Source organism: Engystomops pustulosus, chromosome 2 (assembly GCF_040894005.1).
Source record: "Engystomops pustulosus chromosome 2, aEngPut4.maternal, whole genome shotgun sequence".
Classification (NCBI taxonomy): domain Eukaryota; kingdom Metazoa; phylum Chordata; class Amphibia; order Anura; family Leptodactylidae; genus Engystomops; species Engystomops pustulosus.
The window spans coordinates 139,616,050-139,638,565 of NC_092412.1; the positions used below are offsets into that span (position 1 = coordinate 139,616,050).

Genomic DNA, 22,516 nt, shown 5'->3' on the forward strand with positions numbered 1-22,516 from the left:
GCTCCCAAATTTCCAAATTTTTTATTTTTTTTTGCAGGAGAGTAAAGCTACAGACAGATAAGGTCTTTATCCAGGGGTGGGTGTAAGGCATAGCAAAGCTTACAGTGTATGTTATGGCTGTGATAGGAGAGCTGAGAATGCCATGTGTTATATGGATCTAATCTCTCTATGTGTCAGATACTAGTGAATGTTCAGAAGCTAAATGAAAGTGTATATAAACCTGTACTCTGACAATCATTGTCGGCACACAGCATCTCACACTACTACAGGGTTCATAACGCGGCACATTTACCAAAAGTGGTACTAACTGCACTAAATGCAGTTTTCCTGTGCAACGTGAACCATATTCCTGAAGAACGGGCGCCAAAATTCCTTAATCTGGTGCTCCCTGCACTGGCCCAACAGAGTTCACCAACTTTTTTTTGGGGGTGCACCTTTAACATAGGGTGTGCAACAGACTTTGTAGGATAAATCTGGTGCGCGGTCCGACTGAGCACCAGAACGCCCCCTCATTTGTGTCGCATGTTGGCTAGTGCAGGTGCACATCAATAGGGTCGCGTGCGACACAATTGAGACTACTCCACGAGTAGAGATTCGTGGATCAGTAGTTTGTTTGGGCTTAACTGTGTGACCCTGGCATATTGCCAAGCGGTACAGCTAATCTGGCAAGTTGACACCCCTTGCTCTAGACCAAGTTGCCCTGCAGATCGGCCTCCCTACCAATGAAAGGCCTTCATATAGACGGCACCACTGCATCAGCAATGCTGCCGGGGCGGAAGGAGAAGACAGAGCTGCAAGGAGCCTCGGACGCATCTCTATGAAGCAGCGGTGTAATGGCTGCATGACCATGACGTCATAGAGTATGTGCCACGTGAGCCCTTTACGCTATGACGTCATACGGCCGTGGGACCGCCACATCAATGTGATGAGGACGGAGAAGACAGAGCCGCAAGGAGAAGACAGAAGGTCAGTATAGATTTCTTTCAAGAGTTCCCTGATGTGGACATTACATTAAAAGGGGGCCATGTGGGATGGACATTTTATTAAAAGGAAACATCTGGGGTGGACATTTCATTACAGGGGGGAATCTAGGGTGAACATTTTATTAAAAGGGCGTCTATGGGTGAATATTTTGTTATAGGGGGTCATAGACATAGGGGGTTATAGACATTTTATTAAAAGGGAACATCTGGGTTGAACATTAACAAGAAAAATCTGGGGTGAACATTTTTTTTAAAGGACATCTGGGGTGGATATTTTGTTAAATTGGGGGGTCCTGGGGTGGGCATTTCATTAAAAGGTGACATCTGGAGTGGACATTTCATTAATGGGGGCATCTGCTGTGAACATTTCAGTAATGAGTTGTGGCTGCTGCTGGACATTATATTTCAGAAGCGGCTGCATTTCCAATTCTAGGGCTTATACTGTACTTATAAAAGTCCATAACTTTTTCCATTTTTTTTTTGTTATTGTGGTAAAATTAGGAGCCTTGGCCTTGCAAGTATTTACAGTATGAGGGGGAGTTCAGCTGCAGAGAACAGAGGCTGGGCCAGCATTGTCATCTCCTACACTGATTGGATGAACTGGTCTGGATGGTAGTTGGGGTGGATGGTTTCATGCAGTTAGGGAACGTGATTGGCTTTGCTTAATAGATGGGTTATAAGAACAAATTACTTTTATGAACAGTATAAGACAGTGGTGGCGAACCTATGGCACGCGTGCCAGAGAGGGCACGCCGAGCCCTCTCTGTGGGCACGCGGACCATCTCCCCTGCTGTCTATATATAAATCATTAGAGCTCCCGTCAGGCAGGAAAAGCTGCCGATCGAGAGCTCCAGTGATCTCTTTCACTGAAGGCTGCGTCTGACCTGCTCTGTGCTCATTAGTGCTGCCTAGAGACACAGCAGCAGATCAGTGCCCGCCCCTCCACTCCCTCCCCCTTCAGCCCGGGAACAGAAGGCGAGTGAGAGGGAACTGCCGGAGCTTACAGCATCAGCGCACAGTGAGTACAGAGGAGTGCAGCAGGAGGGCAGGAGCTGCTCTGTGTGTATTACACAGGCAGCAGTCAGGCAGCTTTGGGACACTGAACAACCGTAGGTGCTTATTGTTTAGTGTCCCAAACTGTCCTGTATGACACATGTCTGTGGCCACATATATTCTGCCCCTGGTCCAGTTCTCCTGTCACTGTGCCATGCTGCCAGTGACCCTGGGGTGCACTACACTGCCCTCACTGACAGCATGGCACAGGTGCCCATAGCTCCAGACCAAGGGCAGTATATATATGTATATACGTATGTGTGTGTGGCCACAGACATGTGTCATATGTGGTGATTTGTGTCAGGTTCGCTAGGGAGATTGCTGGGACTTCTGGTTCGTCTGGTGGTGCCAGCAGCGTTCTCCGAACCCCGGCGCGTATCCGCGCAAACTCCACCTCTCGTCCTGGGCAGCGGCTGCTAAGATCTCGCGCTGTCTAGGAGTGGCTGGGACTTTGAACCTCTGCTTGGTGCTTGGTTGTTTCTGCACCTTGAGGGGTTAATTCCCAGATGCTGTCCAGCACCTATCAGGTTCTGGAGGTGGAGTTCTGGCTGCATAAATTGCAGCTTCACTAGTCACCAGTGCCAGTGTTTGAAAATCCCTTTCTCCACCTGGTTGCTGCTAGTTTGTATTGCTCTGTATCTGTATCTATATTGTTGCTAACTCGGCTAGTTTTGGACTTTGACTCTTGCTTACTGATTCTGCTTTTGACGTACCCTCTAGTTGTGACTCCGGCTTGTTTACGATTCTTTTATGTTTTATGTTTGTCAGTCTGTTTGTGTTCCCCTTCCCACACTTACCCAGAATATTTCGAGTCTTCAAGTAGTCGCCCCACGGTTTAGCGTGGGGGGGCTATAGGAAGGGACAGAGGTTGGGGCAAGCTCAGGGCACACTATCCCCTGTCTTTTGTGTACCAATCCTAACAGAAACACTGGCCACACATAGGTCTGCATCCTGTATCCGACCTGCTACATTCTCTCCTTCCATGGAGCCTTTGTCAGCTGTGGTCGCTCAGGTCCAGACCCTAACTCAGCTTGTTCAGGATCTAGCTTCCCGTCTCCAAATTCAGGAATCTATGCAGGTTCCACGGCAGACATCACCGCAGGATCCACTGCCACCCACGCCTGAACCTAAGGTTCCTCTCCCTGACGTGTTTTTTGGTGACCGTAAGAAATTTTTTTCATTTCGGGAGGGCTGTAAACTTTACTTTTCTTTACGCCCTCGTTCATCGGGCACAGAGATTCAAAGGGTGGGCGTGGTAATTTCCCTGTTGCGTGGGGATCCGCAAAATTGGGCTTTTTCTCTCCCACCTGACTCTCCATCCCGTTCTTCTCTTGACGCTTTTTTTTCTGCTTTAGGCCAGATTTATGACGAACCTGACCGGCGAGCACTTGCAGTTTCCCACCTTAGATCTCTGTGTCAGGGAAAACGGACAGCAGAAGATTATTGTGCCCAGTTCAGACAGTATGTGACTGACTCTCAATGGAATGACTGCGCCCTAAAAGACCAATTTATGTCCGGACTGTCAGACAGAGTACAGGACTTAGTCTTAGCTTATGCCGAGCCTCAGACATTAGATGATGCTATGACTCTGGTCATCCGAGTTGATCGTCGCCTAAGATCCAGGCGATCACCTCGGGTGTCCTCGGACTGTCAGCCAGCGGCCAGTCCGTCTCCAGGTAGTCCAGAATTGGAATCCATGGAGCTGGATAGCATCTCTCCTGCACAGCGGAAGCAACATCGAATAAGACGCCATCTTTGTTTCTACTGTGGAAGTCCTGATCATCAGATCAACACCTGTTCCAAGAGGCAGCAGCAGGAAAACTTCCGCTCCTAAGCAGTAGTCGGGGGGACTGCTTAGGAGCTCAGGTACTCCCTATTGTGTCTAGAATGTATTTACCTTGTACGGTTAAGTTTCAGTCTGTTTCCTGCACTGGTCGCGCCTTTTTGGATTCAGGTGCTGCGACTAATTTAATCGATTATAATTTTGTCTCTCAGTTTTGCATGTCATTGATTCCATTGTCCACTCCTATCCAGATGTCGGGTGCGGATTTGACCCCTCTACAGGCAGGGTTGATCAAATTCCGAACCCCGCAGATAAAGCTTATGGTAGGAGCTATGCATGAAGAATGGTGTTCTTTTCTAGTTATGGAAAACCTGTCTGAAAATGTCATTCTTGGTCTACCCTGGCTCCGGATCCATAATCCGGTAATTAATTGGGAAACTCTGGAGCTGGTTCATTGGGGTCCTCTCTGTAAGGAGCACCTGACCAGAGTTTCACTATGTACAGTAGTGACGGAAGATCAGGGTCTTCCAGGTTTTCTCTCGGACTACTCAGATGTGTTTTCAAAACCCTTGTCCCAAGTCCTTCCTCCTCACAGGGAGTTTGATTGTAAAATTGACCTTCTTCCTGATGCTAGATTGCCAAAGGGTCGTATATATAACTTGTCGGTACCAGAACGGGAGGCACTGAAGAGTTATATTGATGAGAGTTTGGCAATCGGACATATTCGTCCCTCTGAGTCGCCCACTGGGGCCGGGTTCTTTTTTGTTGAGAAAAAAGATGGTGGTTTACGGCCGTGTATTGACTATCGAGAATTAAATAAGATAACGGTAAAAAACTCAGGTCCCCTCCCCTTGATCCCGGATCTCTTAAATCAGGTTTCTGGGGCCCAAGTTTTCTCTAAATTAGATCTCAGAGGGGCTTATAACCTGATTCGGGTCCGAGAAGGGGATGAGTGGAAAACCGCATTTAATACACCTTTGGGGCACTTTGAATACCTGGTTATGCCCTTTGGTTTGAGTAATGCCCCAGCGGTTTTTCAAGGCTTTATGAACTCCATTTTTCATGATTACATCGGTGTGTTTATGGTGGTGTATCTAGACGATATTTTGATTTTTTCTCCTGATATGGTTTCTCACCAGCAACATCTCCGCCAAGTACTTACCAGGTTGCGCAAAAACCACCTCTTCGCTAAGCTGGAAAAGTGTGTTTTTTGCGTCCAGAAGGTTTCCTTCTTAGGTTATGTTGTGACTCCCTCTGATGTACAGATGGATCCGAGTAAGGTTCAGGCGCTCACGGACTGGGTTCGGCCTACCAATCTTAAGGCCCTACAACGATTTTTAGGTTTCGCTAACTATTATCGGAACTTTATAAAGAACTTTTCTGTGATCGCCAAACCCCTCACGGATCTAACCCGTAAGGGTGCTGATCCAAACAACTGGTCCCCTGCCGCTTGCTCAGCGTTTGAAACTTTAAAAGCGGCATTCTCGTCAGCCCCAGTTTTGGTTCAACCTGACCTCTCTCTACCGTTTGTTGTGGAGGTTGATGCCTCCGAGGTAGGAGTAGGTGCAGTGTTGTCTCAGGGGTCCTCCACTCTCACCAGACTTAGGCCCTGTGCATATTTCTCTAGAAAGTTTTCCTCTTGTGAGAGGAATTATGATATTGGTAATCGAGAGCTCCTTGCCATTAAGTGGGCATTTGAAGTCTGGCGACACTTTTTGGAAGGAGCTCTTCATCCGATAACTGTGCTCACAGATCATAAGAACTTAGTATATTTGGATACTGCTAAGCGTTTGAACTCACGTCAGGCTAGGTGGGCCTTGTTTTTCTCTCGCTTTAATTTTGTGGTCACCTACCGACCTGGGTCAAAAAATGTGAAGGCTGATGCCTTGTCCCGTAGCTTCGGGACTCCTGAGCTTCCAGCGACTACGGACAGTAATATTTTGTCTCCAGGTGTTGTGTTGGCAGCTGTCTCCTCCCACCTCTCCTCTCAAATTTTAGCAGGACAAAAATCTGCACCCAAAGACCTTCCGGAAGGCAAATTATTTGTTCCTCTTTCTTGTCGTTTGAGAGTGTTGGAGGAGACGCATTGCTCAGTATTGGCAGGTCATCCGGGAATGCGGAGTACCTTGGATCTCTTAAAGAGAAGTTACTGGTGGCCTCACATGACTAATGATGTGCACGCATTTGTCCAAGCCTGTCAGGTCTGTGCGCGAGGAAAGACTCCCAGGAGACGTCCTGAGGGGCCTCTTCTTCCGCTTCCAGTTCCCACCAGGCCATGGTCTAAAGTGTCAATGGATTTTGTCACTGATCTGCCAGCATCTCAAGGCTATACAGTGATTTGGGTGGTAGTGGACCGTTTCTCCAAGATGGGACACTTTGTTCCATTAAAAAAGTTACCTTCAGCTGAAGAATTGGCTGATTTGTTTATACAGAACATTGTACGCCTCCATGGTATACCAGATGATATTGTGTCTGATAGGGGCGTACAATTTGTTTCCAAATTTTGGCGAGCATTTTGTTCTAGACTGGAAGTTAATCTGTCGTTCTCCTCAGCGTTTCATCCTGAGTCTAATGGTCAGTCCGAGAGAATGAATCAGGAGATGATTCAATATCTGCGACTCTTTGTCTCGGACAGTCAGGACCAGTGGGTGAAATTCCTTCCGTTGGCAGAATTTGCTATTAATAACCACTGTAGTTCGTCCACACAGGTATCTCCGTTTTTCTGCAATTATGGTTTTCATCCACGTTTCTCTTTTTCATCTGTGCCTGTCTCTAATATTCCTCGAGCGGAAGCCATTACATCCAAGTTGCGCTCGCTCTGGTCACAAGTTCGGGAGAATATTCAGAGGGCACAAAATTCTATGGTCCAACAAACTGAAAGAAGGCGCACTAAATCTGATACGTTTGTGGTGGGGGATAAAGTGTGGTTATCAACAAAAAACCTTAAATTGAAGGTCCCCTCTTTGAAGTTTGCGCCCAGGTTTGTGGGTCCGTTTGTTGTTACTCATATTGTTAACCCGGTTTCCTTCAAGATTACACTTCCAGCAGGGTGGCGGGTCCATAACACCTTCCATAAGAGTCTTCTGAAGCGCTATGTTGAGCCTGTTTTGCCTCTTTCTGACCCTCCTTCTCCATCTATTGTGGAGGGGAATCTGGAATTTGAGGTGGAAAAGGTGGTGAATTCCAGATGGGTAGGTAACTCCCTGCAGTACCTGGTCCATTGGAAAGGTTTTGGTCCTGAGGATAGGTCTTGGGTTCCGGCTAGAGATGTTCATGCTCCACGGTTACTCAGGTTATTTCATCAGACCTACCCTCAGAAGCCATCTTTAAGATCTAGGGGTCCGAAGGCCCCCCGTCAGGGGGGGGGTACTGTCAGGTTCGCTAGGGAGATTGCTGGGACTTCTGGTTCGTCTGGTGGTGCCAGCAGCGTTCTCCGAACCCCGGCGCGTATCCGCGCAAACTCCACCTCTCGTCCTGGGCAGCGGCTGCTAAGATCTCGCGCTGTCTAGGAGTGGCTGGGACTTTGAACCTCTGCTTGGTGCTTGGTTGTTTCTGCACCTTGAGGGGTTAATTCCCAGATGCTGTCCAGCACCTATCAGGTTCTGGAGGTGGAGTTCTGGCTGCATAAATTGCAGCTTCACTAGTCACCAGTGCCAGTGTTTGAAAATCCCTTTCTCCACCTGGTTGCTGCTAGTTTGTATTGCTCTGTATCTGTATCTATATTGTTGCTAACTCGGCTAGTTTTGGACTTTGACTCTTGCTTACTGATTCTGCTTTTGACGTACCCTCTAGTTGTGACTCCGGCTTGTTTACGATTCTTTTATGTTTTATGTTTGTCAGTCTGTTTGTGTTCCCCTTCCCACACTTACCCAGAATATTTCGAGTCTTCAAGTAGTCGCCCCACGGTTTAGCGTGGGGGGGCTATAGGAAGGGACAGAGGTTGGGGCAAGCTCAGGGCACACTATCCCCTGTCTTTTGTGTACCAATCCTAACAATTTGATGGTAAATTCACCTGCCTGGTTCCATGTAGATTGGCTGTTCAGTGCACCCACCCTCCACCCTACAACATACACATTACCCTACACACCCCCTGCCAAATTCAACAATCCTTCATATTGCCCCTGGATGGGGGTAGTGTTCCTCACTGTATGGGGGTAGTGTCCCTCACTGTATGGGGGTAGTGTCCCTCACTGTATGGGGGTAGTGTCCCTCACTGTATGGGGGTAGTGTTCCTCACTGTATGGGGGTAGTGATCCTCACTGGATGGGGGTAGTGTTCCTCACAGTATGGGGGTAGTGTTCCTCACTGTATGGCGGTAGTGTTCCTCACTGGATGGGGGTAGTGTTCCTCACTGGATGGGGGTAATGATCCTCACTGGATGGGGGTAGTGATCCTCACTGGATGGGGGCAGTGATCCTCACTGGATGGGGGTAGTGTTCCTCACTGGATGGGGGTAGTGATCCTCACTGGATGGGGGCAGTGATCCTCACTGGATGGGGGTAGTGATCCTCACTGGATGGGGGTAGTGTCTCTCACTGGATGGGGGTAGTGTCTCTCACTGGATGGGGGTAGTGATCCTCACTGGATGGGGGTAGTGTCCCTCACTGGATGGGGGTAGTGATCCTCACTGGATGGGGGTAGTGTTCCTCACTGGATGGGGGTAGTGATCCTCACTGGATGGGGGTAGTGTTCCTCAGTGGATGGGGGTAGTGTTCCTCACTGGATGGGGGTAGTGTTCCTCACTGGATGGGGGTAGTGTTCCTCACTGGATGGGGGCAATGATCCTCACTGGATGGGGGTAGTGATCCTCAGTGGATGGGGGTAGTGTTCCTCACTGGATGGGGGTAGTGTTCTCCGCTGTATTTGCTCCTGCTTTGTGATATAATTGGTGATGTTGGTCTTTCTTTAGTGGTCTGTTTATTATCAGTATGGTGGTTTTTATCTTGTTGTACTGGTAATGGTCATCATGTAGCAGTATTATATGTCCCTTATAGAGTGGTATGGTGTGATTTTAGGCTAAATAGACGTGTTGGCACTTTGCGATGATTACATGGACTTTGGTTTGGAGTTTGGGCACTCGGTCTCTAAAAGGTTCGCCACCACTGGTATAAGATTAAGGATATAGAGAATGTAGAGTAGTACTTAAGTCCTAACAACCGTGTACATGTTGGTTTGGAAGATGGGGGGGCCCTAGTCGCGTGAACAGCCAGGGCCCATGGGAAACGTTATCCCCCACTGCTCCCTGCGCATCTATGCGTAGCCTAAAGCACCTTTCACACTTGCGTTGCAGATCACGTCAGAGTGCAACGCATGAAATACATTTTTGCCTTCAATTTTTATCAGGTTTTGATCTGAATCATAAATGTTTATTTTTCATATGCATTTTTTTTTGCTTTTTAATGCACAAACAACGCACATAAAACACAAGTGAAAAAGTTAAACATGTTTTTAAAAAAGTGCGTGTGTGTGAAAAATGCAAGTATGAATGCAATGGGAATAGTTCCTAACCGTCCTGGATTCGGCAGGACAGTCTTGGTTTTCAACCACTGTTCCCCTGCCCCAGGCATTTGGGAGATTGTCCCGCCCTGCCCCACCTCCTCCCGGTACCATACACTACAGCTGCAAAGCAGCTGAGGTATCGGGCTTAGGAGGAAGGGGAATCTTTGCATCTCTTCTGCACCGCATGTTAAAAAGTAGCTCCTCCCCTAGAATAACACCATCCCCTCCTCCGGATCATGTTTAGAGCCCCAGCATAAGAGGAAGCAGGACTGACGCCGGGGAACGAGGGGAAGGTAAGTAACCCTGTTTATTACCAGAAACAGGAGGCAGAAGGCCACAATATCAGGAGGATGGAGGACAGGTGGCCACAATATAATAAGGACTGGTGGAGGGGTTAGAGTACAGAAAGCTTGGACATTATAAGTATGGGGAGATAAATAAAAGTGGGACCAAATGTAAAGGGAGGGTAAAATTAAAGGGGGGGCATTATATTGCTTCATAGGGAGGTTGGCCATAGGAAATGGTCATTATACTATGTGGAAGCCATGAAGATTGGGATGAGGCAATGGGTGGTTAAAGAAAAGGGGGAGGGGTGTTTTGTCCCTCTTCTCTAGTCCAAAAGTTGGGAAGTATGTGGTTAAAGTGCAATGTGAGTCCTTCAAGAAAGATGGATATTTAGGGAATTTACTAAGTAAGTATATTCCTGACAGTAGATTTCCTTTAAAGGAAACCTACTACCACAGATCTACCTATTAAGGTAGATCCGGTGGCAGGTGCCTCTAATGTATGTAAGGATAGCCCTTTTAAGGGCTAATTCTGTAGTCCCCTTTATCTTTTTTAATCTTTAATTGTGCTAATATGGTAATTTACCGAAGAGCCTATGGGTGAAGACACACATGGCGTTTTTGGGCCGTTTTTGGGCCGTTTTTACTAAGTGCATTTTCAGATCGTTAAAAACGCATGCGTTAAAAAACGCATCCGTTTTTTAAAAACGCGTGCGTTTTTTGAAAACGCGTGCGTTTTTCTCCATTTTTCATTGCACAATTTCGGAAAAACGGACAAAAACGCATGCGTTTTCAAAAAACGCATGCGTTTTTAAAAAACGCATGCGTTTTTAACGATCTGAAAACGCACTTAGTAAAAACGGCCCAAAAACGGCCCAAAAACGCCATGTGTGTCTTCACCCTATGGGGTTGTGGAGTAGCCGGAGCTGAGGCTACAGGGCATGGCTACTCCATGGCTACTCCTTGATCCTCCTACCCAGATATCTTTAGGGCGACAGCTACCAGGAAGACACCCTTGTACGCGAAGACGGCGTTCTTTGCATGCAGTAGCTCCGGCTTCGAACGCGAGACCACTCAGCTGGTGGCCTGGGATCTGCACATGCGTAGAACACTGTCTTCGCAGACGAGGGTGCGCAGCTCCTTGTAGCTGCATGCTGAAGATATCTGGGTAGGAGGATCAAGGAGGCTACTGGGGTGTAGAGCAGCCGCGCCCTGTAGCCTCAGCTCCGCCAAATCCACGGCCCAGTAGCATATTACCACAGTTAATGATTTAAAAAGATAAAGGGGACTAAAGGATCAGCCCTTAAAAGGGCTATCCTTACATAGATTAGAGGCAACTACCACCAGATCTACCTTAATAGGTAGATCTGTGGTGGTAGGTTTCCTTTAAGTTGAACTGAAAAAAGTACAAATCTTCACTTTTTCTTTATTTTGACACGTATTACATAATATGTACTATAAAGTGAACAACCAGTTGTACATTTCATCATGTCACCCAAAATAATGACACCTTACACTGCTCCATACACTGAAGTATAGACTAGATAAGGGCATCTGAATATGGCAATAAAAATATTCCCGTAAAAAACTATTTTATTGAATCATTACCAAATCTACATAATTTCTCCGAGATAGTACTGACCTACAGAAAAAATCAGGAAATGTATCATATGGACAGCAGAGGTATGTCATGAAATACATACAGTCCAGTACTTGTAATACTGCAATACTAAGTGGAGCTGAAACTACGAGTCACTCTAGCGTAGTACTACATATACCATCAGGCATCGCGCTGCTCCGCCCATTTCATGCCTGCCAATCAGAGAGCACGGTGTGTCAGACTGAGCAGTACAAAAGCCGGATCCCGCAGAAGCACATTCTCTCTCCCATGTACTGCTTATCGATGGCGGTGCTGAGGCGATCTGCAGCCATCCTGTCTCACAGTATGCCTCTGCACTCTGGAGGCGTCATGGAACCGTCTTGAAGCTTCCCGTGGAGCAGCTTAGGTGAGTATTGGCGGGTTTAGTGGCTGTTCACGGGCCCTGATCGAAGCCGAGTTAGAGGTTGATGTATCTGACGCGGTCAAACAGAGGCCAATATGAAGGTTTTCTTCCGACGGTCGCTGCTCTGGTTATCAGGTGCCAGTGATAGCAACATAATGGTGGAATACATTGTGTGCCCGGCAATGGCTGGTACATTACTGACGTGCATTGCTTGATGTTACAGGCGCGGTGCGGCGGGACAGGCCTCTGCCTATGGGCGGCTCTGGAGGTGAGTGCGGGCGCCGGGCTGGGAGGAGCGGCTCTAATCCAGACTGGCAGGCCTCGCTGATGGTTGTGGCGGTCATGACGAGCCCAGAGCAATGGCTCCTGACGGTCGCTGTTCAGGGTTATTCCTAATGGCAACATTATAGGAGCTGACATGTGACCGGTACTGTGGGCCTCAGGTAATCCAGTGAGGAGCCCCACAGATCAGAATGGGGGTCCATGGCTGGGCTGCCCTGAGCATCTCTATGGTTCTCAGAGGAGCAGTGTACTAAACCATCTCCATAAGCTCCATAGTGGTGAGGGGCGCATTGCCATGCACTACCTCTGCTTATATTGGGGAGCAGTGATGTGTATGTACATCAGACCCCCTGTTCTCATGCTCTGTGGAGGTCTTGTTGCTGAGTCCACCACCAATGTCCCTATTGTCCCAAGAACTGCAATTAAACCTGTGTTTGAGTATAATGGCTTGACTTTTGGGTCTCATTGCAGTTTTTGTTTTTTTTCTTAGGTATGTTTGATGTGAAGATGACATAAGACATGGTAATTAATAAATCTTATTGTGTTGTGGTCAGTCCACACTTGCGGCATTGTACAGCTTTATTTTAATTGGATCCCATTTGACTTAGCAGTAAAATGACCATATTGTGAGGTCCTGGTCAGGTATTGCTTGTAGTATAAGACATCTCCTATGGGCCTGCTTTACATATTCTTGTCAAATGATTAGAGCAAGCTGCTTGACTCTAATGCTAGAAGGTAGTCACTAAAAAACCAATTACTTAACTTCAAAAGGTTTTTACTTGCTCAACCACTTATATGGCATTTTTTTTAGCTATGTGTACAATATCACATGTATAAAACGGATGAAAAATCTGTAGTGTCTCAGAAGTGCACCATGTAACTGCCCTAAGCATATCACACTCCTGGGGTATTCGGTAATTTCATCACACCTAATGCGTTTTGTTCTAAACGCATGCGCAAACAGGTCAACGCACCCCCAGGTTCTACAATACGTTTCTAACAGCACCCTAACAGAATATTTTGCTCCACCACGCTTAAATGGGGTCAGCAGTGCAGATACTATGAGACTCTTCTTCATAGCTGCTTGGTTTATTCTAAATCCTTTTCTTTCAATTACCTTTAGGAGCCTGCTCCTACCTGACTTGTTTCTGGGGTGTCTGATTCCTAATGCCTCAATGTCTGCAGGAAGGTAAGGTCTACTTGAACTATTAAACTAAGTGTAATTACGATGATCATGGTGACCTGGGGGCTCTAGTTGGTCTGTGATGACTCTTACATTTGGAGACTGTTGGATGACTCCTGCGGATATGGGACTGAGGCCAACCAGGTCATGACTACGGTAATGTTAGAATCTAAAGATGAAAATTAACTTGATCTATGTATCAAAGCCCTCATACTGATTCATCAAACTGTAGGTTGAAGGCTGCTTTTCTGCAAGAAGTGGGGTTTTTGAGTTTAGGACCCACTTTCCTTATTGACTTTCCTGAGTTGTTGGCCAAACAGAACCCTTTGTACAATTTTTTGATATTAATACCAGCTAGATTTGGCCCAAACTGCTAAAGCTATTTTTTTTTCCAATGTTGCAACCTCACAATTGATATTTGGTAGTTGTAGATGTAAAACTTGAATGGTAGCATTTGACTGATAGCTAATTTTGCTAACTGAGTTGGTGATGCAGACAATCCAGTCACTTGATAACCAACCTAGTACAAGGACAGTAAATCTTATTCCTGTGACTTTACATTTTTCAGATGAATGTCACAATCTTGGGCTACAGTATTGATGGTGAGTAAGAGACATTGTACACTTACATTGGATATTTAAAGTGTAAAGGAATGCATCACTAAACTACCTTGGGTCGCTTGTCTTGACACCAAGGCTTATTATGTAGTCGGGGGGAAATAAGCCAAATTTGAGCACTGTCCTCCATTAGTCCAGGCCTGGTGGCAAAATAGAAGACCTATCTTTTATTTTGCCATCTGTGTGGTGAGACAAAATATTGGGGCCCCATTCCATTCATGTGACTGAATCATAACTTGCATAACTTATTTTTGCCATTTTAACCTAAAAATTAACACTTCCTTTGGGGGGGAGGGATTTTGCTGCTTGTTTAAGCACTTTAATACTGTTGGACTATGGCAACCATAATAACCCAGAGGGAAAAAAATAACTGAGTTACTATTTTGGGGTGAATCAGAAATGTCTTTCTAATTGCCCTAGGATGACCACTTTGCTGCCAAGTGTATAAACCAGCCATTTCACAGGTATAATAAGTATCTGCTTAACAAAGTTTGCACAAAATTGTTGCTACCTCATATTTAGCAGAGGTATGATGTATATTGGGGAGAAATTTGTTTTTTTTCACAAAAGTAAATTATTTTTGACCACTTGATCAATGGTACATTGCAGTACAGCAAGACTATTGAACTTTTGCCTCTGACTTTTGTGCATGGCAATCATATCGGTCTTCAGATTTCTGGCTGCTGTGCCTTCCATCTGCAGTTGTTGTGAGGGGCTATCTAACCCCTTAGCTGCTGGGATCAAGCTTGATTGCAGCATTTGCAATGCAAATTACCCTGTATCTCTAAGCAGGGCTAATGAGACCAGGTTGTGTAACAGCCAGTTTCCTGCATAAATGGCAACCCTTCTCTTCATGATCAGGCTGGCAATGTCATCCCAATCAGTTGTTAGGACAAGCGTTCTGTAAAACAGCTGAATGTTAACTTGCATGGTGGATGCCTTTTCCACACTACATTTCATGTTTTGGCCTCAAAAGCTAAACATGTAAAAGCGATATTCCATCTGGGGAGTTCATGGTTAGATGGCCCAAAAAGCTGTTGCCAATTTCAAAGGCTGCCTCACAGAAGCCTAGAAGAAACTTGTAGAAATCTCTTAAATACACGATGCATTCCCTTAGTACCATCACACCCTACATGATGAAAACAGAACAAATTAGCTGGAATTACCGGCAGAAACCACTTGTTGATAACTGTTCTCTGACAACACCACAATGGTGGTAAATGTATAAGGATATGCATCATACAACAAGTAACCAGGGCTATTTCTTTTTCAGGGACAAGACTGCCATCGGATAGAAGACTTTGGACACCATAAGTAGCTAAGGTATGCCCATCACCCCATAAATATGTAGATGCGACACTCAGACTGAAATGATGAGACTCAGGAAGTGCCGTCAGATGCGACAACTGACGATGACTTTTCCACTCTGATTTGCAGTTCCACAGACTAAAACATTTGTAGTATAACCAGTGCATTTTAATCTAATGGGAACCTGCCAAGTGTCCATGAAATTTTTTAAATCTGGAGTCTCTGGCCCAGGTTTTACACTGCATAATGTCTTTGGCATTAAAGGGGTTGTTTGAGTTGCAAATTAGGATCCAGGCTTTTAAAAGTGTACATATACCTCATCACTCCTGATGTTCCATGCTGCAGTCTGTCTGACTTTTTGCAACACTCAGGCAACCCTTATAACACAAAGGAACCTATTTGGTTAACCAATGTATATTAAACTAAAGTTTTGGTGCAGTGGTTTTGTGTAGGATGTAACCACTTCATGTTTTCTGTTTTAACAGATTTGACTCCATGGTTAGAGGTAAGTTAACAGTTAAAGCTTCTAGTCAACCTGTGAGACTGGTCAGTGATGACTATGTATACTTACTGGACAGATTGAATGAGAGTTGCGGATATGGGACTGAGACCAGCACTGTCTTTGGCTTTTTGTTGCTTGAGTCTACAAAATGCTCTAATTTAGTTTTTCCTTTTCTTTAGGGCCTGGATTCAAGGACTGCATAAATGGAAACTGCAAGAAGTTTAGCTTTTTAAACATTTTGGCCTTTCAAAACTTTTTATGCCTTGACTAATAAATATTCTTAAATGCTTATTTATAGACTTTGTGTCTTTGCTTTATAGAACACCTGACATCAGGTATCTGACTATTTCTGTCACTACCTTCCAGAGCAGCTAACAAAGATTCCACTACAGATGTAGTGCTGCCTCACACTTGAGATCAACTGTTGAATATGAAAATGATTCATTGGACCCATCTTGGGTCACTTGCACACAGCTTTAGGTCCTGAAAGTTTGAGGTTACAGGCATGTAAACGGACAATGAAGGGATTGGGGGCAGTGCTTTCTAACTTCTCTAGTCTGTGGGGGGTTAATTTGCCTGATGGGTACTCTTTATTCAGTCCATGAAGTGTCAAGTAAATTTCCCATCATTTGTTTGAACATTTCCAAAAGCAGTGCAGTTAAGTGTGGGGTGCCATGTTGCCCTCCGCTTAAAAAATTACTTACTTTTGTGAGTCTTGCTTGGGAGGATTATAGCCAAGGAGTTAAAAGGAATGACATACTGTTGACATCTATGGGAAGTCTGGCATATCTGAGTCAGATTTTGAGGAAGAGCCAGTTGAGTGAGTAGATCAGGGTTTTAATATCGTGTGTGTGTGTGTGTGAGACTAGTGTTAGCAACTATAGATTAGTACTGCAGACTTAACTATTCCTAAATGTGCCCTAGGAGCGATCTGAAATTATTGAGACCCTCTAGCCACTAGATTTTTAGGTTGTGATCTCACAGCAGCAGACAATACCCCAATCCTGCTCTTCAGAATTGGGGTATTGCCAGTGTGTGTTTGACTATTCAATGAATGTATGGTACATGTGATACAAACTATGAGGTCCTGGAAATGTGACTAATATATGTATGCATATGCAATCCCTAAGCTTCCCACCCCTTATTGTCTATGCAGGATCACTTCCCAATGAATGTATGGTACATCCGATAGTACAGGCAGTGAGAGATGTCTGGGAAATGTGACTGATACATAGGCAATCCTTAAGTTACCCACCTCTTGCTATATGGATCATACTGTAAAGGCAACCCCCAAGACACCTATCCTTTATAGGTATTATCCTGCTGAGTGAGGAACAAGCCTGTGTGTGTGGCAACATTGGCCTGATTGTATATCTGGCTGACATAGATGACTGACTATATAGCTACCAACGTATCTTACAGAGGTCCTAATACAGATGGTTACCTTGACTTATAATTAGCTAATAGATACTAAAGGTATGAATTGCAAAAAGAATAACCAATAATATAAGAGGTCAAACTAACATGAGCCTGATATCCTGCATTTGTCGCTTCCCCGCTCATCTGACACGAGGGGTGGAAAGGGAACGACTGAGTCCGTCAAAGCCGATGCCCTCTTGTGTGCCTCTATTGTTGGAGAAGAATCGGCTTCTCGTCATATTGTTCCTCCGGAACGACTTGCTGCTCTTGTGGACCTATGGCAGCTTCCTCCTGGCAAGACCTATGTCCGACCAGCTTTACGGAAGAGGATACTAACTTGTGAAAAAATGAAGAATGAGCGGCACTCCAGTCAATCACACCGGTACTGTCCAATAAAAAGGCTTGTCTTTATTTTCAATTAGGTGGGGTACATCATGGGTAACAACATAGTATCATAGTATATAAGGCTGGAAAAAGACGCAAGTCCATGAAGTCCAAACTTTAAAAATTAAATGTTTTATCCCCATAACAGGTGATATTTTTTTCTCTCCAGAAAGGCATCCAGGCCTCTCTTGAACATGTACATGGAGTCCGCCATAACAATCTCCTGCGGCAGAGTTCCATAGTCTCACTGCTCTTACAGTAAAGAACCTTTGTCTATGTTGATGGTAAAATCGCCTCTCCTCTAGGATAAGAGGATGCTCCCTTGTCCTGGTCACAGGCCTAGATCTTTGGAGAGATTCTTGTGCTGTCCGTTCAGGTTTTTGTACATTGTAATGAGGTCTCCCCTCAGTCGCCTTTTTCTAAACTGAATAATCCCAAATTTTGTAATCTGTCAGTGTATTCTAGTTCCCCCATTCCCCTAATAATCCTGGTTGCTCTCCTCTGCACTTGTTCCAGCTCTACTATATCCTTTTTATACACAGGTGCCCAAAACTGTACACAATATTCCATGTGTGGTCTGACCAGGGATTTGTATAAGGGTAAAACGATGTCTTTATCATGAGAATCTATTCCTCTCTTGATACATCCCATAATTTTATTTGCCTTAGCAGCAGCAGCCGCCTGGCTCTGGTCACCAAAATTAATACCCCCAATACCCCCAAGTCCTTTTCAGCTCCAGTTTTACTAAGTAATTGACCGTTTAGAACATAATTATACTTTTTGTTTCCATGGCCCAAGTGCATAACTTTACATTTATCTACATCAACCATTTCTCTGCCCAGTCCTCAAGCGTCCACAAATCCCTCTAATGCTAAACTATCGACCTCAGCAGGGGCGTCGCTAGGTCAAAAGATCCGGGGCTCATGCCCCGGATCTTTTGGCCAGTGCCCGGAATCTCCTCGGGTCAGCAGATCATCTGCCCCGCTGCCCGGGAGATTCCTTCCCTCTCGTTCTCATCACGATCTGTGTCCTCAGATCGTGATGAGAACGAGTGCAGGCGCTGCTTTCCCCTGCAAGGACCTTACCTCCGGGAGTTCCAGAGGCTCAAGGACCTGTGATGATGTCATGATCACATGACCTGCAGGGGAAAGCAGCGCACAGAAAGAGAGAGAGCTGCATCTGTGAGGTGAGAAGCATGATAGGGACTAGGGAAGGGGGAGAACATTGTGGGGCACATTATTTCCTGGGGGGCTGTGTGAGGCACATTATTTCCTGGGGGGCTGTGTGAGGCACATTACTTACTGGGGGGCTGTGTGAGGCACATTATTTCCTGGGGGGCTGTGTGAGGCACATTATTTCCTGGGGGGCTGTGTGAGGCACATTACTTACTGGGGGGCTGTGTGAGGCACATTACTTACTGGGGGGCTGTGTGAGGCACATTATTTCCTGGGGGGCTGTGTGAGGCACATTATTTCCTGGGGGGCTGTGTGAGGCACATTATTTCCTGGGGGGCTGTGTGAGGCACATTTACTGGGGAGTGTGTGAGGCACATTATTTACTGGGGGGCTGTGTGTGAGGCACATTATTTCCTGGAGAGCTGTGTGAGGCACATTACTTACTGGGGGGCTGTGTGGGCACATTACTTACTGGGGGGCTGTGTGGGCACATTACTTACTGGGGGGGCTGTGTGGGGACACATTATTTCCTGGGGGGCTGTGTGAGGCACATTATTTCCTGGGGGGCTGTGTGAGGCACATTATTTCCTGGGGGGCTGTGTGAGGCACATTATTTACTGGGGGGCTGTGTGGGGCACATTACTTACTGGGGGGCTGTGTGGGGACATTACTTAGTGGGGGGCTGTGTGAGGCACATTACTTACTGGGGGGCTGTGTGTGAGGCACATTATTTACTGGGGAGCTGTGTGAGGCACATTATTTACTGGGGGGACTGTGTGAGGCACATTATTTCCTGGGGGGGGGCTGTGTGTGAGGCACATTATTTCCTGGGGGGCTGTGTGAGGCACATTATTTACTGGGGGGCTGTGTGAGGCACATTACTTACTGGGGGGGCTGTGTGTGAGGCACATTATTTACTGGGGGGGGGGCTGTGTGTGAGGCACATTACTTACTGGGGGACTGTGTGAGGCACATTACTTACTGGGGGGGCTGTGTGAGGCACATTACTTACTGGGGGGGCTGTGTGTGAGGCACATTACTTACTGGGGGGGCTGTGCGAGGCACATTATTTACTGGGGGGCTGTGTGTGAGGCACATTACTTACTGGGGGGCTGTGTGTGAGGCATATTATTTACTGGGGGGCTGTGTGTGAGGCACATTACTTACCGGGGGTCTGTGTGAGGCACATTACTTACCGGGGGGCTGTGTGAGGCACATTATTTCCTGGGGGGCTGTGTGAGGCACATTACTTACTGGGGGGCTGTGTGTGAGGCACATTACTTACTGGGGGGCTGTGCGAGGCACATTATTTACTGGGGAGCTGTGTGAGGCACATTACTTACTGGGGGGGCTGTGTGAGGCACATTACTTACTGGGGGGCTGTGTGTGAGGCACATTACTTACTGGGGGGGCTGTGCGAGGCACATTATTTACTGGGGGGCTGTGTGTGAGGCACATTACTTACTGGGGGGCTGTGTGTGAGGCACATTATTTACTGGGGGGCTGTGTGAGGCACATTATTTACTGGGGGGCTGTGTGAGGCACATTATTTACTGGGGGGCTGTGTGAGGCACATTACTTACTGGGGGGCTGTGTGAGGCACATTACTTACTGGGGGGCTGTGTGAGGCACATTACTGGGGGGCTGTGTGAGGCACATTATTTACTGGGGGGCTGTGTGAGGCACATTACTTACTGGGGGGCTGTGTGGGGCACATTACTTACTGGGGGGCTGTGTGGGGCACATTACTTACTGGGGGGCTGTGTGAGGCACATTACTTACTGGGGGGGTGTGTGTGAGGCACATTATTTCCTGGAGGGCTGTGTGAGGCACATTATTTACTGGGGGGACTGTGTGAGGCACATTATTTACTGGGGGGGCTGTGTGTGAGGCACATTATTTACTGGGGAGCTGTGTGAGGCACATTACTTACTGGGGGGCTGTGTGTGAGGCACATTATTTACTGGGGAGCTGTGTGAGGCACATTATTTACTGGGGGGACTGTGTGAGGCACATTATTTCCTGGGGGGGGGGCTGTGTGTGAGGCACATTATTTCCTGGGGGGCTGTGTGAGGCACATTATTTACTGGGGGGCTGTGTGAGGCACATTACTTACTGGGGGGGCTGTGTGTGAGGCACATTACTTACTGGGGGGCTGTGTGGGGACATTACTGGGGGGGCTGTGTGAGGCACATTACTTACTGGGGGGGCTGTGTGTGAGGCACATTATTTACTGGGGGGGCTGTGTGTGAGGCACATTACTTACTGGGGGGGCTGTGCGAGGCACATTATTTACTGGGGGGCTGTGTGTGAGGCACATTACTTACTGGGGGGCTGTGTGTGAGGCACATTATTTACTGGGGGGCTGTGTGAGGCACATTATTTACTGGTGGGCTGTGTGAGGCACATTATTTACTGGGGGGCTGTGTGAGGCACATTACTTACTGGGGGGCTTTGTGAGGCACATTATTTACTGGGGGACTGTGTGGGGCACATTACTTACTGGAGGGCTGTGTGGGCACATTACTTACTGGGGGGCTTTGTGAGGCACATTACTTACTGGGGGGCTGTGTGGGGCACATTACTTAGTGGGGGGCTGTGTGTGAGGCACATTATTTACTGGGGGGCTTTGTGAGGCACATTACTTACTGGGGGGCTGTGTGGGGCACATTACTTAGTGGGGGGCTGTGTGTGAGGCACATTACTTACTGGGGGGCTGTGTGAGGCACATTACTTAGTGGGGGGCTGTGTGTGAGGCACATTATTTACTGGGGGGCTTTGTGAGGCACATTATTTACTGGGGGACTGTGTGGGGCACATTACTTACTGGGGGGCTTTGTGAGGCACATTACTTACTGGGGGGCTGTGTGGGGCACATTACTTACTGGGGGGCTGTGTGGGCACATTACTTACTGGGGGGCTTTGTGAGGCACATTACTTACTGGGGGGCTGTGTGGGCACATTACTTACTGGGGGGCTGTGTGGGGCACATTACTTACTGGGGGGCTGTGTGGGGTACATTACTTACTGGGGGGCTGTGTGGGGCACATTACTTACTGGGGGGCTGTGTGTGAGGCACAATACTTACTCGGGGGCTGTGTGAGGCACATTACTTATGGGGGGGCTGTGTGAGGCACATTACTTACTGGGGGACTGTGTGTGAGGCACATTACTTACAGGGGGGCTTTTTGAGGCACATTACTTACTGGGGGGCTGTGTGGGCACATTACATACTGGGGGGCTGTGTGGGCACATTACTTACTGGGGGGCTGTGTGGGCACATTATTTACTGGGGGGCTGTGTGAGGCACATTATTTACTGGGGGGCTGTGTGAGGACATTACTTACTGGGGGGCTGTGTGAGGCACATTACTTACTGGGGGGCTGTGTGGGGATATTACTGGGGGGGCTGTGTGGTCACATTACTTACTGGGGGGCTGTGTGGGCACATTACTTACTGGGGGGCTGTGTGAGGACATTACTTACTGGGGGCTGTGTGAGGACATTACTTACTGGGGGGCTGTGTGAGGCACATTACTTACTGGGGGGCTGTGTGGGGACATTACTGGGGGGGCTGTGTGGTCACATTACTTACTGGGGGGCTGTGTGGTCACATTACTTACTGGGGGGCTGTGTGGGCACATTACTTACTGGGGGGCTGTGTGGGCACATTACTTACTGGGGGGCTGTGTGAGGACATTACTTACTGGGGGGCTGTGTGAGGACATTACTTACTGGGGGGCTGTGTGAGGACATTACTTATGGGGGGGCTGTGTGGGGGACATTTCTTGGAGCGTGTTCACACATGTCACTAGGACAGGCCTTGGTTTGATCACATATATTTTCCAGTAATACACATGTGATGGGTAACACGCTCCTGGTTTTGTTTAAATGCAAGACAAAGGTGTGAGCGCAGCCTTACAGTATTTGGGGGAGATTGTTAGGGGCGGCAGCAGGATAACACTGCCAGGGAACCAAGATGTAGGGACAATGAGGAACATAAGATGTGTTGATGGGGATTTCTCCTTTGTTCTCTGTAGCT

General features: G+C 47.1%; 1 long non-coding RNA gene and 6 other non-coding genes across 7 annotated transcripts; all 7 read left to right on the forward strand.

Moving 5' to 3' along the window:
* Nucleotides 1–11,449: 11,449 nt before the first annotated feature.
* LOC140118594 (uncharacterized) lies at nt 11,450–15,788 on the forward strand. Its single transcript, XR_011853219.1, has 8 exons — nt 11,450–11,608; nt 11,829–11,873; nt 12,378–12,409; nt 13,011–13,076; nt 13,639–13,672; nt 14,961–15,010; nt 15,481–15,500; nt 15,677–15,788. It is a non-coding gene; the product is annotated as an uncharacterized lncRNA (long non-coding RNA).
* Nucleotides 11,638–11,776, forward strand: LOC140120071 (small nucleolar RNA SNORA16B/SNORA16A family). The gene has a single exon (XR_011853497.1). It is a non-coding gene; the product is annotated as a small nucleolar RNA SNORA16B/SNORA16A family (small nucleolar RNA).
* Nucleotides 11,919–12,027, forward strand: LOC140120072 (small nucleolar RNA SNORA16B/SNORA16A family). The gene has a single exon (XR_011853498.1). It is a non-coding gene; the product is annotated as a small nucleolar RNA SNORA16B/SNORA16A family (small nucleolar RNA).
* On the forward strand, nt 13,142–13,212 carry LOC140120101 (small nucleolar RNA SNORD99). Its single transcript, XR_011853533.1, has one exon. It is a non-coding gene; the product is annotated as a small nucleolar RNA SNORD99 (small nucleolar RNA).
* On the forward strand, nt 14,819–14,889 carry LOC140120100 (small nucleolar RNA SNORD65). Its single transcript, XR_011853532.1, has one exon. It is a non-coding gene; the product is annotated as a small nucleolar RNA SNORD65 (small nucleolar RNA).
* Nucleotides 15,054–15,119, forward strand: LOC140120078 (small nucleolar RNA SNORD49). The gene has a single exon (XR_011853505.1). It is a non-coding gene; the product is annotated as a small nucleolar RNA SNORD49 (small nucleolar RNA).
* LOC140120102 (small nucleolar RNA SNORD99) lies at nt 15,538–15,611 on the forward strand. Its single transcript, XR_011853534.1, has one exon. It is a non-coding gene; the product is annotated as a small nucleolar RNA SNORD99 (small nucleolar RNA).
* Nucleotides 15,789–22,516: the final 6,728 nt, after the last annotated feature.